Raw genomic sequence first — 20,306 nt, 5'->3', positions numbered from 1 at the left:
ATTCTCCTCAAATATCAGAACGGCGCACCCAGTGAACCCCATGAAAAGAGCAAGGATAAAGGGTCTAAATTATAATATACCAACAAAGGGGTGACGCGCATGTGTGTGTATACATTGTGTATATATTGGACTTTTGGACTTTTGAAAGTTCACATGTGAACTTTCAAAAAATATATATAATTTTTTTTTTTTTTTTTTTTTGTGAGGGAGATCAGCCCTGAGCTAACATCCGTGCTAATCCTCCTCTGTTTTTTTGCTGAGGAAGACCGGCTCTGAGCTAACATCTATTGTCAATCCTCCTCCTTTTTTTCCCCAAAGCCCCCCAGTAGATAGTTGTATGTCATAGTTGCACGTCCTTCTAGTTGCTGTATGTGGGACGCGGCCTCAGCATGGCCGGAGAAATGGTACGTCGGTGCGCACCCGGGATCAGAACCCGGGCTGCCAGTAGCAGAGCGCACGCACTCAACCACTAAGCCACGGGGCCGGCCCACAAAAATATATTTTTTTAACTTTCTAGTTGTTACTGGTCAGTTTTGAAAGCTCATTTTAATATGCTGCAAAAGTTTAAGCTAATCTTTATGGGTAAAACCCTAAAATCCCTACACCATGCTTATCTTTGATGTTACCTGAGGCAGGAAACCAGCCTTAGGCAAGAAAAGTCAAGAAAATGCAAACCTAGAATAGAAAGTTGAACCCTGGAGGAAAAAAGAGAAAGGGATGGAGGGCAGAGGAGAACAAAAAGACTACAAGTAGAAAAATAATATATTTCACAGCAAACATTGTACATTGTACATTGTACATTTTGCATAAAACTAACTATGGTGTTCTATTAGTTCTAACTATTGTGTTAGCTTTAAATTTCATTACCTGATGGTCATACAACTGAGAATATTTCCCAAAAGAAAAATTTTATGTGCAATGGAAAATATAGAGCCCAAAAACCACAGAGATCTGAGTTCAGATCCTAATATTGGCTACCAGCTGTGTGATATGGCAAGTTACTTAACCTCTCTGATTTCTCAGTTTCTCATCTGCAATACATATTGCTGTGATGAGAATGCAAATACAATAATGTTTGCAAAGTTGAGTGCCTCACACATTGTATACTTACACATTATAGTTACTCAAAAATGTTAGTTCCCTCTGCTCACATCCCATTCTCATTTCTCTAATCTTTTAGAAGGGGTGAACCAAATTCCCTAATGACACAAAAATCTAAAAAAAGATTATTCATATTTTCGGACAATATATATAATGCATGTATTGTGGATACAGACACAGGCCCTCAGCAAACATCCACATCATAATAGCTTGGGAGGAAAAATTGCCTTAGGCAGTAACAGTCCCATCTAAAAAGATTCAGGTAAATTTTGTCTGCAATGAGGAAATTAGCACTCTATTTAAATGCCGTTATTTGTCTTCTGTTACTACACAAACACTTTCTGGGATTAAACATATGCTAAAAATGGATTTTAAAGAATTGAACCCTCGCATATGATACACACTGCTTGTTAAGATGTGACTGTCAATAATTATGCAAAACTGCAATTTATTTCAGCAGCAACTTTATCATGGGATGTGCAAACCAGGCAATAACCCACTCCTGCCGAGCCAGCGGCAGCAAGGCCCCCGGAAGAGCTGTTGATTCATCATGGGTGAGGTTTTTGCTGAGCATACAGTCTTCCACAGTGCAGTTTCGGCGCTCATACTGGGTAAAAATCTTCTGTCTGCATTAACTGGTGGAGGGTAGAATAGGTTTATGAGGATGCAGCTATTGGAAAAAAGGAAGCATTGCACTAAGCTATTTATCAACTCCTAAAGAAACTTGAATACTGCACAGCTGAAAGGTAGCTTGGTGTTCTGGTTGGGCAAATCAGTTAAACTTCTTGTAGTTCAAGGGCTAACTTGGACTGCTGGGTCCCAGCTTATCTAGTTTTCAGGCCAACTATCAATGCAAGGAGAAATAGCAAAATCATTATTTATTTATCTTTTAATCTAGTATGATTTAAAAATTCAGAACCATTGCAGTACCACTGAAAGTCTTAATGTTACAATCTGGCATGAAACGTCCAGGTCGAGGCACGTGTAACTGCCGACATCTGACCGCTTCTGACCCACAAAAGCGGCAATTTTATCCAGTTCAAGCTAATATTTCGAGGTTGGCTTGTGCATTAGAAATTGCTAAGACTTACTCTATCTCCATCTCAAAATTTCAGATAGAAATAAGCTGTCACATTCCAGAAGACAAATGCAGGGTTAGACATTGACATATTTTCTAACAGACTCCAATTCCACACAAAATAAAAGGACAACATGAAACTCTCTCACAGCAGAGTGAAGCTTCGAGAATTAGATCCTGTACATTTTATTATCAGCTTCATCTCCATGATGAGCTGTACTTGATGCATCTTAGCTCCTCTATCCTTAAAGTAGAAACAGCACTTACCGTCTGCTTCCGGAGGAAGTAACTAGTAAATGACTTTCCAAGAGATATTTGTAAAATGCGATGCCCATAAGTCAGATGAAAGGGTTCTACGGAGACAATGAGATTTCCAGCCAAATCCTACCAGTGAGTTTGCTGCTTTGTAAATTAGGCCCTTAGGGAAGAATGGTAACTCTTCCAGGACAGTAAGGCACCATTTTCCTAAATGATACCCTCATGGTCAGAAATATTGACAACATCAGGCTGAATATTTTCTAATTTGGAAAATACATTAAAAAAAAATTCAATGGCAGCAACAGCAGAAAATCTCTTCAAATGAGCTCCTTTACAGGCCTCTGATCAGAGGGGAGATTGTTGTTTCCTGCTCGTGTGGGAGTTTTAAGGCTAAATCCTTTCTCCTGAGATCAATCTACGTACACTGAATTCCTAAATTTTAATTATGCCAAGTCGAGATTAGAAATGAGTCAAGGGTACTTGTATGCCACATTTGTGCATTCAAAATAGCTCTGAACGTATCTCATACTTTTTCATTTTCCATAACCATATGGCTTTATATGGCTTATATGATAAATGAGAAATAATGAGAGTCATAAAGAAATAAAAACAAATTGGCTTAGAACCAAACTAAAGACCTTGAACATGGATTATTTTTTAAATTCCTCTGCCCAAGTTATCAAATTATAGACTCTGGAGAAAATTTGGCTGAATTTGACAAGTAACAATGACCAGATACCAGAAATAGTAATAATGCTTTACAAATATAATCTACTATACTGGTTAAGTACTTTTTTATATGACAATTTTTTTTAACTACCTACTCCAGCTTTATAAGGTACAAAAATAGCGAGAATTTGATGGCGTCGGGAATGGTATGGTGACTTCAAAAGGTTTTCTTTCTACTCATAACAGCACCATATCCCATTTTCAGTATGTAAATATGGGCAGTGTGGTACAGTGGTTCTCAAAGGATGGCCCACGGACCAGCAGCATCAGCATCATCTGAGAACTTATTAGAAATGCAATTTCTCAAGTCCTACCCTAGACATACTAAATCAGAAACTCTGTGTGTAGAGTCCAGCAAGCTGTTTTAATAAGCCTTTCAGGTGATTCTGATACATGCTAAAGTTTGATCATCGCTGCTGCTGGAGATCAAACTTTGAGAACTACTGGTGCAGTGGCTGCCATGCTGCGCTGCCCAGACCCCTCTTCAGGACTGAAATATGTTTTGCCCTAGCTTCCGGGAAAGCTGCTGGAGGCAGGCTGCATCCAATGACTGGTTAATGTGTGGCTATATTATTGATATATAATAAAATATAAATATAAATATAAACATAAATATATATATAGGTCTGGCCCCCTTGCCCCAACTCAAGACAAGAGGGGATTGTGGGGGAGAGGAGGGGAGGAAACGGGAGGAAGGTTGATTGATGTTGTGCTTGCAACTGCATTGAAGCCCAGCTTCTTCTGCCCTATCCTGATTCCTTCCCTTTCCTCCCATCACAGGTGGTACTCCTGAGAGCACTCTCCAACAAAATTCCTGCACCTTAATCGCTTTCTCAGAATCTGCCTTCTGAGGAACCTGACCCGCTGAACTGTCACACTAAATAAGGATTTAAAAAATACACTCGCTTAAGAAATGTATGTGGAGAAATATACAACTGCTTGCACAGATTGTGGTCTCAAAAGGGAACAGGATAGAGGATTCACACACTCAGCAATTGAGCCTGAAGAGCTACTGCACCTTTGGTTGCCCTTTAAGATCTATAGATAATGCAGAGTTGCATTATCACCAGTTAGAAGCAAGAATCTACTGAAGGGGCAACGTGCTGGAGCTATAAAGCTTAGTACAACCCTCTGCCTGCCCAAGAAGGTGCTCATCCAGAAACGACTCTGCATAAAGGGGAAGAATCACAGAAGGCATGTTTCAACATCTCCATTTTCTTTTTAAGAATTGATTATCAGTGAGGCAATCAGATAAGTAATACTCAGATCTGTCACTAAACACACACACACACACACACACACACACACACATATCATGGTATCTCTGAATAAACCTCTGAGACTCCAGGTTTTCTATTAAGTTGAATATCACCAATTTCTTATGGGTCAACCTAACACATAAAAAGCAAAAGAGAAAAGGGAAGCTTACTACTTTCCAAGGTAAGGCTGAAGAGCTTAATTAATGTATAGACAATATTCCACTATTATATACATGGATGGACACTACTTTATTAGTGTATTGCAGGATTTATATATATATAATTAAACAGAAATAAACACATTGAATATTTTTAGGGAAAAAAGGCTCAGTCTGATAGAGAAGGCTATTTTTTTTTTTTTTTGTGAGGAAGATCAGCCCTGAACTAACATCCATGCTAATCCTCCTCTTTTTGCTGAGGAAGACCGGCCCTGAGCTAACGTCTATTGCCAATCCTCCTCCTTTTTTTTTCCCCCAAAGCCCCAGTAGATAGTTGTATGTCATAGTTGCACATCCTTCTAGTTGCTGTATGTGGGACGTGGCCTCAGCATGGCCGGAGAAGCGGTGCGTCGGTGCGCGCCCGGGATCCGAACCTGGGCCGCCAGTAGCGGAGTGTGCGCACTTAACCGCTAAGCCACCGGGCCGACCCTAGAAGGCTATTTTGCCCAGGTGTTTCTGCAAGTGTGACAAATTGGGGAAATTCTCAGCATTCGGTCTTCCGCTAAATAACACTTCCATCTGTGCCCTGTTATTGTCATGGAGTAACCAAATAAAATACTCTCCATCTTTCCTTCCTAGTTTATTTGCATTTTAACCACTATCATTTCCTATGGCGTTTTTATGGGAAGGATTACAGGATGACAATTTTTCTCCTTTTTCGTTTGTTAGATATAGGTCAAAGAGAATGAGCACCTTGGCAGCACCTGGATTTAGGACCAAACAGTTTCTAGCAACATCAAACACTAAAATTCTCTGTAACCCTAACAGTCTCTACTAGTTTGCTAGTAAATAAATTACATTTTGATTTTTTCTTTTAAAGTTTATATTGTATTTTCAAGGGGCAGCTAGAATTTTATTGCCTATGGCTATACAGCAGATTGTAGAAAGGATTCCTTTTAATCTCTAGCAATTCTATTAGTAATTTGCACTAATGAGAAGCATGACTCGAAGCAAAATCCTTCGATAATGCTTGGTGTAGCATCCCATTAGTTCCCTTTCTAGCAACAACTCTAAGACTGTGGCTTTATCCACCTTTGGGCAACATCTACCTAGAAATATGACTACAGAAGGGTTGTGGCAATGAGGGGATGTTTGTCTTTTCTCTTCTGTTATCAAACTGTAAAGTGAGAAATGTACTTGGGCCTTTTAATTTAACTATTGACACAGGGTGACAGATGAAGGCTCTAAGGTGCAGCACAGAAAATAAAAATTTAAAGCTAACACCTGTATAGCTCTTTAAATGTTTTAAAACATATTCAGACATTCTCTCATCTTTTCACAAAGTATTCTCAATTTTTTCTACCTATAGTCTGTTTCTGTTTTTCTTTGTATGCTTTCAGTTAGATATTTCATTCCCTCTGAGTGGCTTTAAACTCTACACAGATTATCTTTAAATTTGAACCTCATTCTTATTTCCACATGCCTACCAAAATCTCCTTCATTAAGTCATCCATGCATCTATTCTATATGTATTATGTGCCAGGATTTATGCTTGGTGATGGTGACACAAAAGTCAGTGAGACATGGACATGGACTTTGGCATTTAACATATTCAAGTCTGGTGGAGGAGACAGATAGGTAAACATTTAAGTATAGTTACAATGTGATTAGGGCTATAATGTATTTGGATTCCCTACCAGTAGCTCAAATGGAAGGTACATCACACTGTATTCATGAGCTTCTATCTCAATTTGCCTAATAAATGATAAATCTATCTCTAAACATATTTTTTTGCCTTTTCCTATCAAAGGAAGTAGGGATCATCTAGCTGGTCTTTATCTCAAAATACAGTGATAGATGTTCAATAAAAGTTTGCCTAGTTGCATTGATTTTCATAAAAATAAGAAACCTTTTAAATATATGGTACAAGTTATCACGGGTTTCATTTTGCTGTTGGCAAGATTGATTCCGAGAGAACCGTAATGACTTTCCCAAGGTTGCATACAAGTTAAGTGGCAGAATTGGGATTACAGCCCAAGTCTTGCGTCCTAGAAAGGAAGTTTTTATAACTCTGAAAATAGTACTGCTGTCCACTCCTCTCCGATATATTCATTGTAGTAAAAGAAAGAAAAATACAGGGAAGCTTATGCCACTGAAGCCTGGCCTTCATTTTGGAGCACAAATTTAACTATTTGTTACTTTACCATAAGCAGGGTCCCTGAAACACATTAAAACCTACACAGATGGGAACACACATGTGCAGAGATATTCTCCCACCTTTACTATAGTGGAAAGATCTAGTTGGTCTTTGCTTCAAAACAAAAAAATCCATTTTCAATGCAAATTTGCTGGTTTGCTGTTCATCGACGTATGAATTAAGGAGGTTTTCATCCTCTCTCTCCTGAGGTCTAGTACTAAATTACTCAAACTCTCCAGAGTTAATTGGAAACCATGACCTAAATGTTCCCAAAGTATTGCTGATTAGTTCTCAGAAAACTCATTCCCATCTTTCATCACCCCGGACAACATAGGATGACTTTCTAACATGTGCAGAAGCAACACACTTGCGCAAAAAACAGATTAGTCCTCTAAAGATAAACCACAGCTTTGAAGCTATCTGTTTAAACTTCCTTCAATGATACAGACATTTTAGTAAAAAAAAAAAATTACCCAGACTTTACCTTTAGATAGTAAGAGAGTATAGGCATTATCAGCCATGTAAAGAATTTTAAAATACACATTCCATCTCTTTCATTTTTTTTTTACTCTATGAATATTTTTAAAATTGAGATTTGCACATATATCTTTAGGGAAACAACTATATATACTTTTCCTAAAACCACTGTGGTATTTCTGAAAAGAAAATATTAGGAGACGAGTAAAAAATGTACTTTCTACTATTCTTTGCATTACTCATTTCATTTGATTTGTGTTTCTGTCATATACCACTGAGAAAAATTAGTTGATAAAAGAAATGTACAAAATATTATGAACAGGTGAAGTATCCAAGATATATGTGTTTTCGTATTTTGGATTGTTAACAAAGAGATTAACATTCTTTTTTTTTTTTTTTTTGTGAGGAAGATCAGCCCTGAGCTAACATCTGCCAATCCTCCTCTTTTTGCTGAGGAAGACTGGCCCTGGGCTAACATCCGTGCCTATCTCCCTCTACTTTATATGGGACGCCGCCACAGCATGGCTTGCCAAGCGGTGCGTCGGTGTGCTCCCGGGATCCGAACCAGCACACCCCGGGCCGCCGCAGCGGAGCGCACACACTTAACTGCTCTCGCCACCGGGCCGGCCCCGAGATTAACATTCTTTAATCTAAGATCTATATTTTTTATTTTTCTACTGATATAATACCTAAAGGTACTATTTGAGGAAATTTAACATAGTATTGGAAGTCCTAGCCAGAGCAATCAGGCAAGAGAAAGAAATAAAAGGGATCCAAATTGGAAAGGAAGAAGTGAAACTGTCACTATTTGCAGATGACATGATTTTATATATAGAAAACCCTAAAGAATCCACCAGAAAACTTTTAGAAGTAATAAACGAATATGGTAAAGTTGCAGGATACAAAATCAACATACAAAAATCAGTCGCATTTCTGTACACCAACAACGAAGTAGCAGAAAGAGAAATTAAGAATACCATCCCATTTACAATTGCAACAAAAAGAATAAAATACCTAGGAATAAACTTAACCAAAGAGGTGAAAGATCTGTACACCGAAAACTATAAAACATTTCTGAAAGAAATTGAAGAAGACACAAAGAAATGGAAAGATATTCCGTGCTCTTGGATTGGAAGAATTAACATAGTTAAGATGTCCATACTTCCTAAAGCCATCTATAGATTCAATGCAATCCCTATCAAAGTTCCAACAACATTTTTCACAGAAATAGAACAAAGAATCCTAAAATTTATATGGAACAGCAGAAGACCCCGAATAGCTAAAGGAATCCTGAGAAAAAAGAACAAAGCTGGAGGTATCACACTCCCTGATTTCAAAATATACTACAAAGCTATAGTAACCAAAACAGCATGGTACTGGCACAAAAACAGACACACAGATCAATGGAATAGAATCGAAAGCCCCGAAATAAACCCACACATCTATGGACAGCTAATCTTTGACAAAGGAGCCAAGAACATAGATTGGGGAAAAGAAAGTCTCTTCAACAAATGGTGTTGGGAAAACTGGATAGCCATATGCAAAAATGAAAGTAGACCCTTACCTTACACCATACACAAAAATTAACTCCAAATGGATTAAAGACTTGAATGTAAGACCTGAAACTGTGAAACTTCTAGAAGAAAACATAGGCAGTACGCTCTTCGACATCGGTCTTAGCAACATCTTTTCAAACACCACATCTGACCGGGCAAGAGAAACAATAGAAAAAATAAACAAATGGGACTACATCAAACTAAAAAGCTTCTGCACAGCAAAGGAAACCATCAACAAAACGAAAAGACAACCTAAAAATTGGGAGAAGATATTTGCAAACCATACATCTGATAAGGGCTTAATCTCCAAAATACATAAAGAACTCATGCATCTCAACAACAACAAAACTACCAACCCAATTAAAAAATGGGCAAAAGACCTGAACAGACATTTCTCCAAAGAAGATATACAGATGGCCAACAGACACATGAAAAGATGTTCAAAATCACTAACTATCAGGGAAATGCAAATCAAAACTACAATGAGATATCACCTCATGCCCGTCAGAATGGCTATAATTAACAAGACAGGAAACAACATGTGTTGGAGAGGTTGTGGAGAGAAGGGAACTCTCATACACTGCTGGTGGGGGTGCAAACTGGTGCAGCCACTATGGAAAACAGTATGGAGATTCCTCAAAAAATCAACGATAGAACTACCATATGATCCAGCTATTCCACTGTTGGGTATTTATCCAAAGAACTTGAAAACACCAATTTGTAAAGGTACATGCACCCCTGTGTTCATTGCAGCCTTATTCACGATAGCCAAGACTTGGAAGCAACCTAAGTGCCCATCAAGGGACGAATGGATAAAGAAGCTGTGGTATATATACACAATGGAATACTACTCAGCCATAAGAAACGACGAAATCCAGCCATTTGTGACAACATGGATGGACATTGAGGGTATAATGCAAAGTGAAATAAGTCAGAGGGAGAAGGTCAAATACCGTATGATTTCCTTCATTAAGTAGTAGATAATAACAACAATAAACAAACACATAGGGACAGAGATTGGATTGGTGGTTACCAGAGGGGAAGGGGGGAGGGAGGAGGGTGAAAGGGATAATTCGGTACATGTGTGTGGTGATGGGTGGTAATTAGTATTTTGGTGGTGAACATGATGTAGTCCATGCAGAAATAGAAGTACAATGATGTACACCTGAAATTTTTACAATGCTATAAACCAACGTTACCGCAATAAACAAAAAAAATAAAAAAAAAAAAATAAATAAATAAATAAAAACAATGTTGGGAGTAATTGACTACATTTGGTTTGGTTCATACACAGAGACTCAAAATATTATTTTGGATATTCACACAACTGTAAAAGATCTTTAGAAAAAATACAGTTACACTACCTTCTAGATAAATACAAATTTAGAATAGTGTTGGGCTTATAGTTGGATAGAATTTCTACTCTAAATAAATTCTCAATGATTCGTGTAATGGGAGTCCTTAAGTTGGTTTTTGTCACTTGTAGTGTGTAATCTCTTTAAAAGATACATTTCCTAATGTTGATAAGCTAGATTGAGGAGCTTTCTTCTCTTCCAAAAGGATATATGAAAATTAGTATAGAAACCAATTAAAAAGACGAGCCTAGGATCATCTCTTGAAAGTCTCATAAGACTGCAGTCAAACAAATATGCATTCCCATCCTCAATAACTTAGAGAAAAACAGAACAGTAGATTGTTAGATGTAGATACATAATATTCAGAAGACAGAAAGGCAGGTTGGTTCAATTTTCTAAGATCAAAAGGCAAACGTATAGCAGATTCCCTTTAGAAGGACAGAAGTGGCTAAAAACATATCATCAACAGATGATGTGAACTTACAGTAGAAGACTATCAATGGAATTTGGAAATATGAATGATTTCATAATTCCTGATATGAACTTCAAGTTATAGGTCTCTAAATATTTGTGACTTTTATTACCCAGTTCCTCAGTCAGCACTCTCTCGTGGCTAATAACACACTTTTGAGAGTTCGTTAAATTCAACATTTATTGTTACAGTACTTTGCACTAAAACAATGCTCTTTGGTTTTCAAGCTCTTCCACATATATCTTTTCTCCTTTGATACTTTAAATAACTTGATTAGGTTAATGGGGAAGGTTGTTATTATCATCAACATTTTACAGATGAGAAACCCGACTTTCAGAGAGGCTGGGTGAGTTTCCAAAATAAGTGGCAAAACTTGAAACACCAAATCTAGTCCACTCTGAGACATTACCTCTCAAGGTGGACTGGCCAATCTCCCTGTGACGTAAATGTAATAGATATTAACATATTACTCTTCTCAAAAGCTCTCTGTTTTCTGTGATTATTATATGAATTAGGATAGGGTGTGTATTTGTGTAAAGGCAAAAATTATTATTCCTTTGCTTATTATCTTCAGCTACCATCTAAGAGACCTATTAGGATGAATACTGTACTTTGGACTTGAGGTAGGCTTGAGGATTTTATTCAAAAAGAGGGCATTACAGGCAATAATAAAATATTTTTTTCTTATGAAATAATAGGACATTATAGTACATATGATTGTGGCATTCTCATACTGGTAACTTAAATGTTTGCTAATAATACAGAGATTATCTACAAGTCTGTATCTTTCGAGAAATGTTTTACATCTAAAAATATATAACAAGAAAATCAAACACTTCATATGTTTCTTTCCTAGAAATTTTACAGTAAAATAAATATATTTGTATAAGACTGACTGAGAAATGAATTAATCTCTCAAAATGATTAAGTCATGGTAGATTCTAAAAGAATTGCCCTTTTAATTTTGAAGCTCTTTTAATGGCTCAGATATGGTTTACAAGACTTGTAAATCAGATATGATTTATAAGATTTGTAGAATTACAAATAGCTTGAGCTAATTAAAACTGATGATCAAAATAAAGATTTAAAGTTTCTTGCTTTCTTACTTTTAATTATTAGGGGGAGAAACTGCATTTAAAAGAACTAGATACTTTGAAATGCATTGATGGCCTTTTAGAAGATCAATTCAAATTTGTGAAGAATAGTCATAAATTAAGGATTTTTCAATTAAAACTACAACACTAAAGAAATGAATCTGAGGGCTACACATGCTTTCAAGAATCCTCTTACTTATGAATGCACCACTTACAGCAAGTCCCTATATTTTTCTTCTTCTTCATCATCATCATCATCACCATCATCATCATCATCCATCATCATCAACTTATTGTAAATTCCTTGAGGGCAAGGATTCATACTACAGTTCCTGGTATTTAATAGACACTCAATAAATTCAATTAAAATCAATAAACCTGCTATGAACCAGGCACAGTTTCTAAAAATGAGAAGGTCCCAGTCCCTTCTTCTTAAAAAACTTACAAATCAAAATTATTTCTTGATGTGAATTTACTAAATAATAATTTATATTTGTAAAGAATTTTAAAGTTTATACACTGCTTTCACATACATTATTTTAGTTGAACCTCACAATAATTTGTAGCTATCATCTTTGTTAGAGAAAATTGATTATACAATAGACTATTATTCAGCTATAACTAAGATGTTTAAAAAATGAGAATGAGCAATTCTGTGACCAAAATTGTGTTTTGCTTTGTAGAAATGTAGACATTAAATCTACGGAGCTTGTGTCTTTCATCAAGTTGTAGTAGCAGTGAGAGTGAAATGGTGGACTACTTCACTGGGTAACACGTTGCACCTAATCGTCAGTGGCTGAATTTCTGCTACTCTTACGTGAAAACAACGTATTTTCTTTTGAATTTTTAAAATGCACTCCTGCGATGTTAATTCAATGTATTTTTTAGGTGCACTGCAAAAAGAGAGGGCACAACAAACAACAACTTCTGTCAAAATCAATCCATTACCTTGGCAAAATTTTCTGATTGCCTGTAAGTTTGATCCTGGTCCAGAGAGATCGTGTACTGAGCGGGCCTTAAAAGTCATCTGTTCAGGCACCCATTTCGCTCCATCACGCAACACACTTCTACCCTCCCTGTTTTGTATCACCCATAACTTTGAATAGGCATCCTCTCTGTACTCCACTTACGTTCTGTCAAAAACATCCAGTGTGTTAGGGATGAGAACAGAACCTTGTGGCATAGCACAAGAGATCTTCCTTCAGCACTTAACACTGATCTATTAACCGATATCCTTTGTGTAAAAGCATGAAATGGTTTCTAAACTATCCAATTTACCTTGCATCTAGCCAGTACTTCCCCAACTTATTCACAAGAATATAATGAAAGACCTTGTCAAATGCCCTGATGAAATGCAAATAGACTGCAGCATTTTGCTTACTTACCAGTCTAAAATTTCTTCAATGTAAAAAATTATTTTAGCCTCAAACATATAGATAATGTAGGTTTTATTTATCTCTATACATGTGTGTATTTGTGTTTATTTTGCTAAATTACCTGGCTAATCTCTCTAAGAAATGGGTTCACATTTCTCTTATAGCCTCCATCTAAGTAGCATTCATCATTTTAAATGTCTTGGGGAACTACAGTAATATCTCCTGTGATGTTTATATAGAATTTAGCTGCATTTGTCAACATCTAGTTAGAAGACAATTACTATAGCTATGGGAGGGGTGTCATCACCCTTTTGTAGAGATCATGCCATGCAATAAAGGTGGTAGAAATAGATTAAAACTGCAGTGATTATCACAGAATTTTTAAACACTTTGCTAGACAATCTAGCAGATCTTAAATGTTTGCTCATTTCATTCAGTGTTGTAAAAAGGGCAACCGGATCACCAAGAAATAGGTTAGGTTCTCAGAGAATATTGTTATTTCATTAATCCACAGATCAGCTCTTGTCTGGAAAAATATTTAACTAAATTTTACAGACCACACAACAGAGGGTTTCTGGAAAGTGAGGGAGGAATGCTGAACTGAGACAGTGATTGAAGAGTGTTACTGGCATTCCATGTAGCAGGGTGCTGGAGATGGCAGACTTCCCACATAGCAAAGAACTGTCCCAAGTCCCACAGCACTTTTGAATGTCCCACTGGACACTCATATAGGGGGAAACCCTGTTTATAAACACCTGAATCTAGAACTTAACTCAATTTGACATATAAACATAAAATACTTTTGTCACGGTTTTAATACACATGGAATTTTTCAGAAATGCAACCGCCATGAAAATCCAAGGACAATTTTACTTTGTGTTGTTAAGAATTTGGCCAAGAGCTGTTCAGCATTTTGGAAAGTTACACTGTGGATGGCCAACGCCGCTCACGGTGTCTGAGTCCCCATGCAACACACCGGTGTCATTCTGCACTTGTTGATATTGCACTCATAGTACAATCATCTGGAAACTTCACTTGTGTTCTCGTGTGATCCTGACTAACTGCCTGCTGAAATACATATTATTTTATTATAAATGACTGATATTTCTCTTTAAAATTAAAGTCAGGGTATCATTTGAAAACATTTTATCTATAGGTAGGGTATATTATCTACAAATTTTGGTTTATGATAGTAAAGAAGGTGTTACAAAGTAATTGTTATAAGAAATGGGGTGGCATTGGATCTGAGAAAGTTGAAAGCCACTGATATAGAGCTACAAGGAAATTTCAAGATGAAGGATATTATACTGAAAGTAAATAGGATTTTTTAAGGAGAGAATGAGGATATTTTCTCCCTGTGCATCCAATCCCTAATCCTTACAGCTCCATGGAGAACGAAATCGCATTTTAAATCTTGCTGTCTTTTACCGCCAGCTGTGACTACCGGTGAACCGGAGGTCTACTTCATACACGAACCTGAATTAAAAACAGTCAGCCCTTTAGTCAGTTCAGAGCCCACATTCTTGATTACATTTGACACAATAATCATCATCATATCTCAGGACTCAAATCAGCCTGACAGTGCTCGACTCAGGGCTGCTTCTCCCAATTAGCTGAAAATTGCGGCCCAGCTCATCTTCTAGGGAAGAAGTTTACATTTACAATTTTGCTGCAGTGAAAAGGCAGCGAACAAGATGGAAGGGGCAAATCAACTTTCTCACTTATACAAAAACTACTTTATTTTAAGTTCACCTAATTCGGGTAAACCCATTTTGACAGGAATGAAGAAGTGTGAGCTTTTTTGTTATTATTTTTTTTTAAATATACAAAGCTTAGGATAGCTCAAGTTTGGACTAGAAAGGAGAAATAAACACATACTGTGAATATTTCTAAAAGTTATTTTCCAAATGAGAGATTTCAGAAGGGACAGTCTTTTTATGTAAAAGATATATTCAAAATAATTTTCAGTTAATGGATGGGTACATATTATTTGAAAACAAAAAGTGGAGAGATATCAGGGTCCTAAGAAATGAATTTCCAAATAAGATGCTAGCACGAGAACATTGTCTGTGTGACACAAGTGTTATTCTGCATATCTGGGTCAAAATCATTTGTCGTCTATATTTCTAGGGGTAAAATAATCAAGGAAATTTTTGTGCATTTTATTTCCTCAATTATGATACCTTTCTCTCCAGATCAAAGCAGTTTGCACACACTATGGAAAAAATGGACAGGAGTAAGGGAGCCCTACTTCATGGCAGCATTCCAGATGGCTGTGCTAAAGATTGGCTCAAAGAACAATGCCCTCATGTGCCATTTTCTAAGCACAGACTTTGAAGAGAAAAATATACAGATGAGACAAAGAAGAGTCTAGAAAAGTAGGAAAAAAACTAAGGAGCAGGAGAACCGGAGAGGCAAGAAGATTCTGGAGGGGGCTGAGATACAAGGCATTTTGTAGCCGTCGGGTTTGGGGGAATGCATGGGCAGGAATAGGTACATAAGACCTGACAAAGTACAAGAACCCGTCCAAAGCAAATGGCAAAAATAATGGAGGAACACCATGGAGGCTGAGGTGGAGATAAAAGGAATCAAGAGGGAGGCAAAGTTGGGGACAGGAGCATAGGAGATGTGATAGAAATAACAAGAGAGGAGGCACAGTAAGGCCAATGTTTCTCTTTTTTTTTTTACAGGTTTTATTTATTTATTCCTCCCCCCCCCCCAAAGCCCCAGTAGATAGTTGTATGTCATAGCTGCACATCCTTCTAGTTGCTGTATGTGGGACGCCGCCTCAGCATGGCCAGAGAAGCAGTGCGTCCGTGTGCTCCCGGGATCCAAACCCGGGCCGCCAGCAGCAGAGAGCGCGCACTTAACCGCTAAGCCACGGGGCCGGCCCAAGGGCAATGTTTCTTTCAGTTTTAGTTTTCCCAAACATCCCTATTCCTCCAAAGCTTAACATTTCTTCCAAGACTTCACAGTATGAATATCCTAATTAACGGATATCCCTAAAGAAGAAATATTTATTTTTCCTAGAGTACAGTTATATTTATGTCAGTTTTAGGATGAATTTTTCAAGTCTGGTTCCTGATGCAAGTTTTAATCATTTTGTAGGAAAGAAGTCAAGACTGTTAAAACCCTTGAATATCCATCTGTTATATATAACATCATCTAAATGAATTTTGTCCCAAATTTTTATGATATGCATTATTGAAGAAAAAGATAATACTAATGCTTCTCAATGAATTAATTGATGTCTTTCTCCTTTAGGATTAGTCAACAATCTGAGTACTGTAAACAACATTTCCATAGACTCTGTTCTCCTTTAGAAAACAAAGTTCACGTTTTCTGTTGTCAGGGTAATTAAATCTTTGAAGAGTTTGTTTTTTGACGTTTAGGAAAAAAAAATCCTCATGTAAGCTAACATTCTTTAAAATCATCTAGAAGAAAGTATACATTCATATATTTTAGAACTACATACTCTACTGCTATGAGTATCATGAAGTTAATATATATTATATAAAATGTAATATAATAATATAATAGTTAATAATATATAATCATTAATATATCAAAGTTGGGCAAAAATAATCAGAAATGAGCTTTAGTAACAAAATCCACATATTTAATTTTACTCTCTTTCATATTACCTGTGAGTGTTTTTCCAAATTCTAGCACACTTGAATCATAAGGGAACTGAATTAGAAATCCTTTCAGTGACTACTACTTAGTTTAAATTATGGATACCAAGTTGTAAAGCATCTGGCTCATTCTTGTGCTGGCATGATTTCTCAAAATGAAAAATGCTCTTTAGATGTTGTCATTTATTTATTTATTTATTTAAAATCTTTTTATTTATTTATTTATTTATTTTTTTTGTGAGGAAGATCCATGCTAATCCTCCTCTTTTTGCTGAGGAAGACCAGCTCTGAGCTAACATCTATTGCCAATCCCCCTCCTTTTTTTTCTTTTTCCCCAAAGCCCCAGTAGATAGCTGTATGTCATAGTTGCACATCCTTCTAGTTGCTGTACGTGGGACGCAGCCTCAGCATGGCCGGAGAAGCGGTGCGTCGGTGCGCGCCCGGGATCCGAACCCGGGCTGCCAGTAGTGGAGCGTGCGCACTTAACCGCTAAGCCACGGGGCCGGCCCAAAATGTTGTCATTTAAATAAGACCCTTAATGATGAACCGGCTGATGTGCTTTAGTTGGTTTCAGGGTATATGCTAGTGACAACATTGATAATGGCACAACATGTTAAAAACCCACACAAGTAGATCACTGAATAATTTGGTCACTTCCCTATCAATGTTCATATAAGTGTAGTTATGAGTTACTTTTGCTAGCCACAGAATGGGACTTAAAGTTTTTTATCCAATCTTCATTTTGCTCTATGAGTCCTGTGAGTGCAAAGAAATAAAGTTTACCACATCAAAAGCAAAGCAAGAGGAGAGGCCAGTTTACAGGATAACTGCAATACATTCTATTTGGAAATACCCTTGAAGATCCCCCCTGAAAGCTTAATTGACACAGGATGAGGTGGCACATCTAGGGAAGATGAACACCATTCAGAATGACTGTGCTTCGAGTTGATCTATCTATTCACTTCTTGGTATAAAGCAAATTGTTGAATCTAATTTCCAAAATGTTCCAGCGATTACTTAGGAAATCATTGGCTCCCCAAGCAACTTTCTAAAGTTGAGCTCAGCTCTTTCACTTCCCTGCTGTAAGGACAGAAAACATGGTCAGAATTTATTGTTACTCCCCACCTCTCTTAGAGACCACTGTGCATGTCACTCACGCACTTTCCTTCCTCAATAAATGCTGTCGGTAGAAAAAGGTGATTTGGGGATAAACTGTACTTTTTCCTTTTTCTCTTTCTTATTTACAACATTTGTACCATTATATAACCAGATTCCAGGACTAAGTTCAATAACTAGTTTATTGTTAAGCAGTTTGAGTTCTTGGAGAAAAAAAGTCATTCTCTCTAGGTAAAGTAGTAGTTCATCATACTCACTATAAAAATCAAGTGTTTTTGATAGGCATGTACATTTCTGATTTCTCATTTGAAAACACAAACATCATAATTTTCCCCTCCTGATCATGTCTTTCCTGGTGCATATATTTTTAAAGTAGCTCTTAAAACTTGCAACATGGGACATAGATGTAATTAATTTAGCCTTTATGAAAAAATGAAGTGATAAAAATAAAAGTATTGGTGTAGCCTTGGTGTTAGAACTAATAAAACTGCATATTTGTTTTGTGAGTGGAATATATACTCAAATAATATAATAATAGTATTAGGCAAATGTGGAATAATAATTCTATGAAAGATACATTTTTCTTTATACTTTTTTTTTTTTCCTCAAAGCCCCAGTAGATAGTTGTATGTCATAGGTGCACATCCTCCTAGTTGCTGTATGTGGGACGTGGCCTCAGCATGGCCAGAGAAGCGGTGCCTCAGTGCGTGCCCGGGATCCAAACCCGGGCCGCCAGTAGCGGTGGAGCGCGCACACTCAACCGCTAAGCCATGGGGCCGGCCCACTTTACACTTTTTTTAATTGCAGTAACATTGGTTTATAACATTGTATAAATTTCAGGTGTACATCATTATACTTCTATTTCTGCATAGATTACATCATGTTCACCACCCAAATACTAATTACAACCCATCACCACACACATGTGCCTAATCGTCCCTTTCGTCCTCCTCCCTCCCCACTTCCCCTCTGGTAACCACCAAGCCAATCTCTGTCTCTATGTGTTTGTTTGTTGTTGTTTTTATCTTCTGCTTATGAGTGAGATCATACGGTATTTGACTTTCTCCCTCTGACTTATTTCGCTTAGCATAATACTCTCAATGTCTATCCATGTTGTCACAAATGGCTGGATTTCATCGTTTCTTATGGCTGAGTAGTATTCCTTTGTGTATATATACCACATCTTACGAAGGATACATTTAAAAAATCTTAGGTCATCAACACAGTGTGAGTAAATATAGAATTCTATAGATTCTCTCATTACATTATAACAGTATTGAAAATTCTTCAAATATATGTTGGAAGAAATAAAAGCTGATATTAATAGAATATTATGCCTCTTCTTAGAGAAAAAGGTTTATCATTATACTTTCCTAGCATATGGATTCATAAACATATATACAAGGTGAATTTTGTTGCCCATCCCCAATACCTATTGCACTACCTGGCAAAGAGTGAGCACTTAAGTTTTACCAAAGCAATTAATTAGAAAATGGAAAATGTATGACAATATCAGTCTTTTCACCTTAGACACTTTAATGACGTATTAATCACACTAGGGCATGTACAACTGTCACTGTTTGCGTCCGACTTTTTCTTTTGAAGTTAGAATCATCTAAGGCTCTACCAGATAACCCATTTTCAAAAGAAAAATTTGACAGAAGTTTGGAATACAGATAAAGAAGATGGAGAGAAAAACTTGCTTTTCCAGGAAGAATGGCAAATACTTGCTTAGAAGCCCTCTTGGAGCCAGCCACGTTAATGATGCTTGCAAAGGTAGAAAAGAGTTAATAGAACTATTTGAAATATTAAAAAGTAACAAATCACCCTACTTGAGAAAATTTTCAAAGAATTAGAGGGCTGGCCCGGTGGCTTAGCGGTTAAGTGCGCGCGCTCCGCTACTGGCGGCCCGGGTTCGGATCCCGGGTGCGCACTGATGCACTGCTTCTCTGGCAATGCTGAGGCCGTGTCCCACATACAGCAACTAGAAGGATGTACAACTATGACGTACAACTATCTACTGGGGGGCTTTGGGGAAAAAAAGGAGGAGGATTGGCAATAGATGTTAGCTCAGAGCCAGTCTTCCTCACCAAAAAAAAAAAGAGGAGGATTAGCACGGATGTTAGCTCAGGGCTGATCTCCCTCACAAAAAAAAAAAAAAAAAAAAAAAAGAATTAGAGAACCCAACAGCATATAAATGACGCTGCAATGTAAACCTAAGGAAAAGAAAAAGAAGACTTTCTTCTTATTCAAACACAGGATTCTGTGTCAGAATTGCCACAAAGCTGGAGTTTTGAGCTTGGGAAAGTCATAGACTCTCTCTGTGCCTCAATATCCTTATCTGAGTTATAAATATTTTGATATTGAAACTGGCAACATGGATTCAAAAAAGTTGAACTCAGATGTGTAAAATGTTACATTCATTTGGAACGTAGGCCAGCAAAT

General features: G+C 37.1%; 1 protein-coding gene across 4 annotated transcripts in view; it reads right to left on the bottom strand.

Annotated features, from left to right (window-relative positions):
• The window catches only part of LOC101392552 (dystrophin), a 760,070-nt gene that overhangs the window by 483,584 nt on the left and 256,180 nt on the right, over positions 1–20,306 (bottom strand). The gene's annotated exons all lie outside the window — the stretch shown is intronic.

Source organism: Ceratotherium simum, chromosome X (genome assembly GCF_057802395.1).
Source record: "Ceratotherium simum simum isolate JZ-2026a chromosome X, ASM5780239v1, whole genome shotgun sequence".
In the NCBI taxonomy this organism is placed as follows: domain Eukaryota; kingdom Metazoa; phylum Chordata; class Mammalia; order Perissodactyla; family Rhinocerotidae; genus Ceratotherium; species Ceratotherium simum.
Note: the sequence above shows the minus strand (reverse complement) of the source record. Positions and strands in the feature narration are given on the sequence as shown.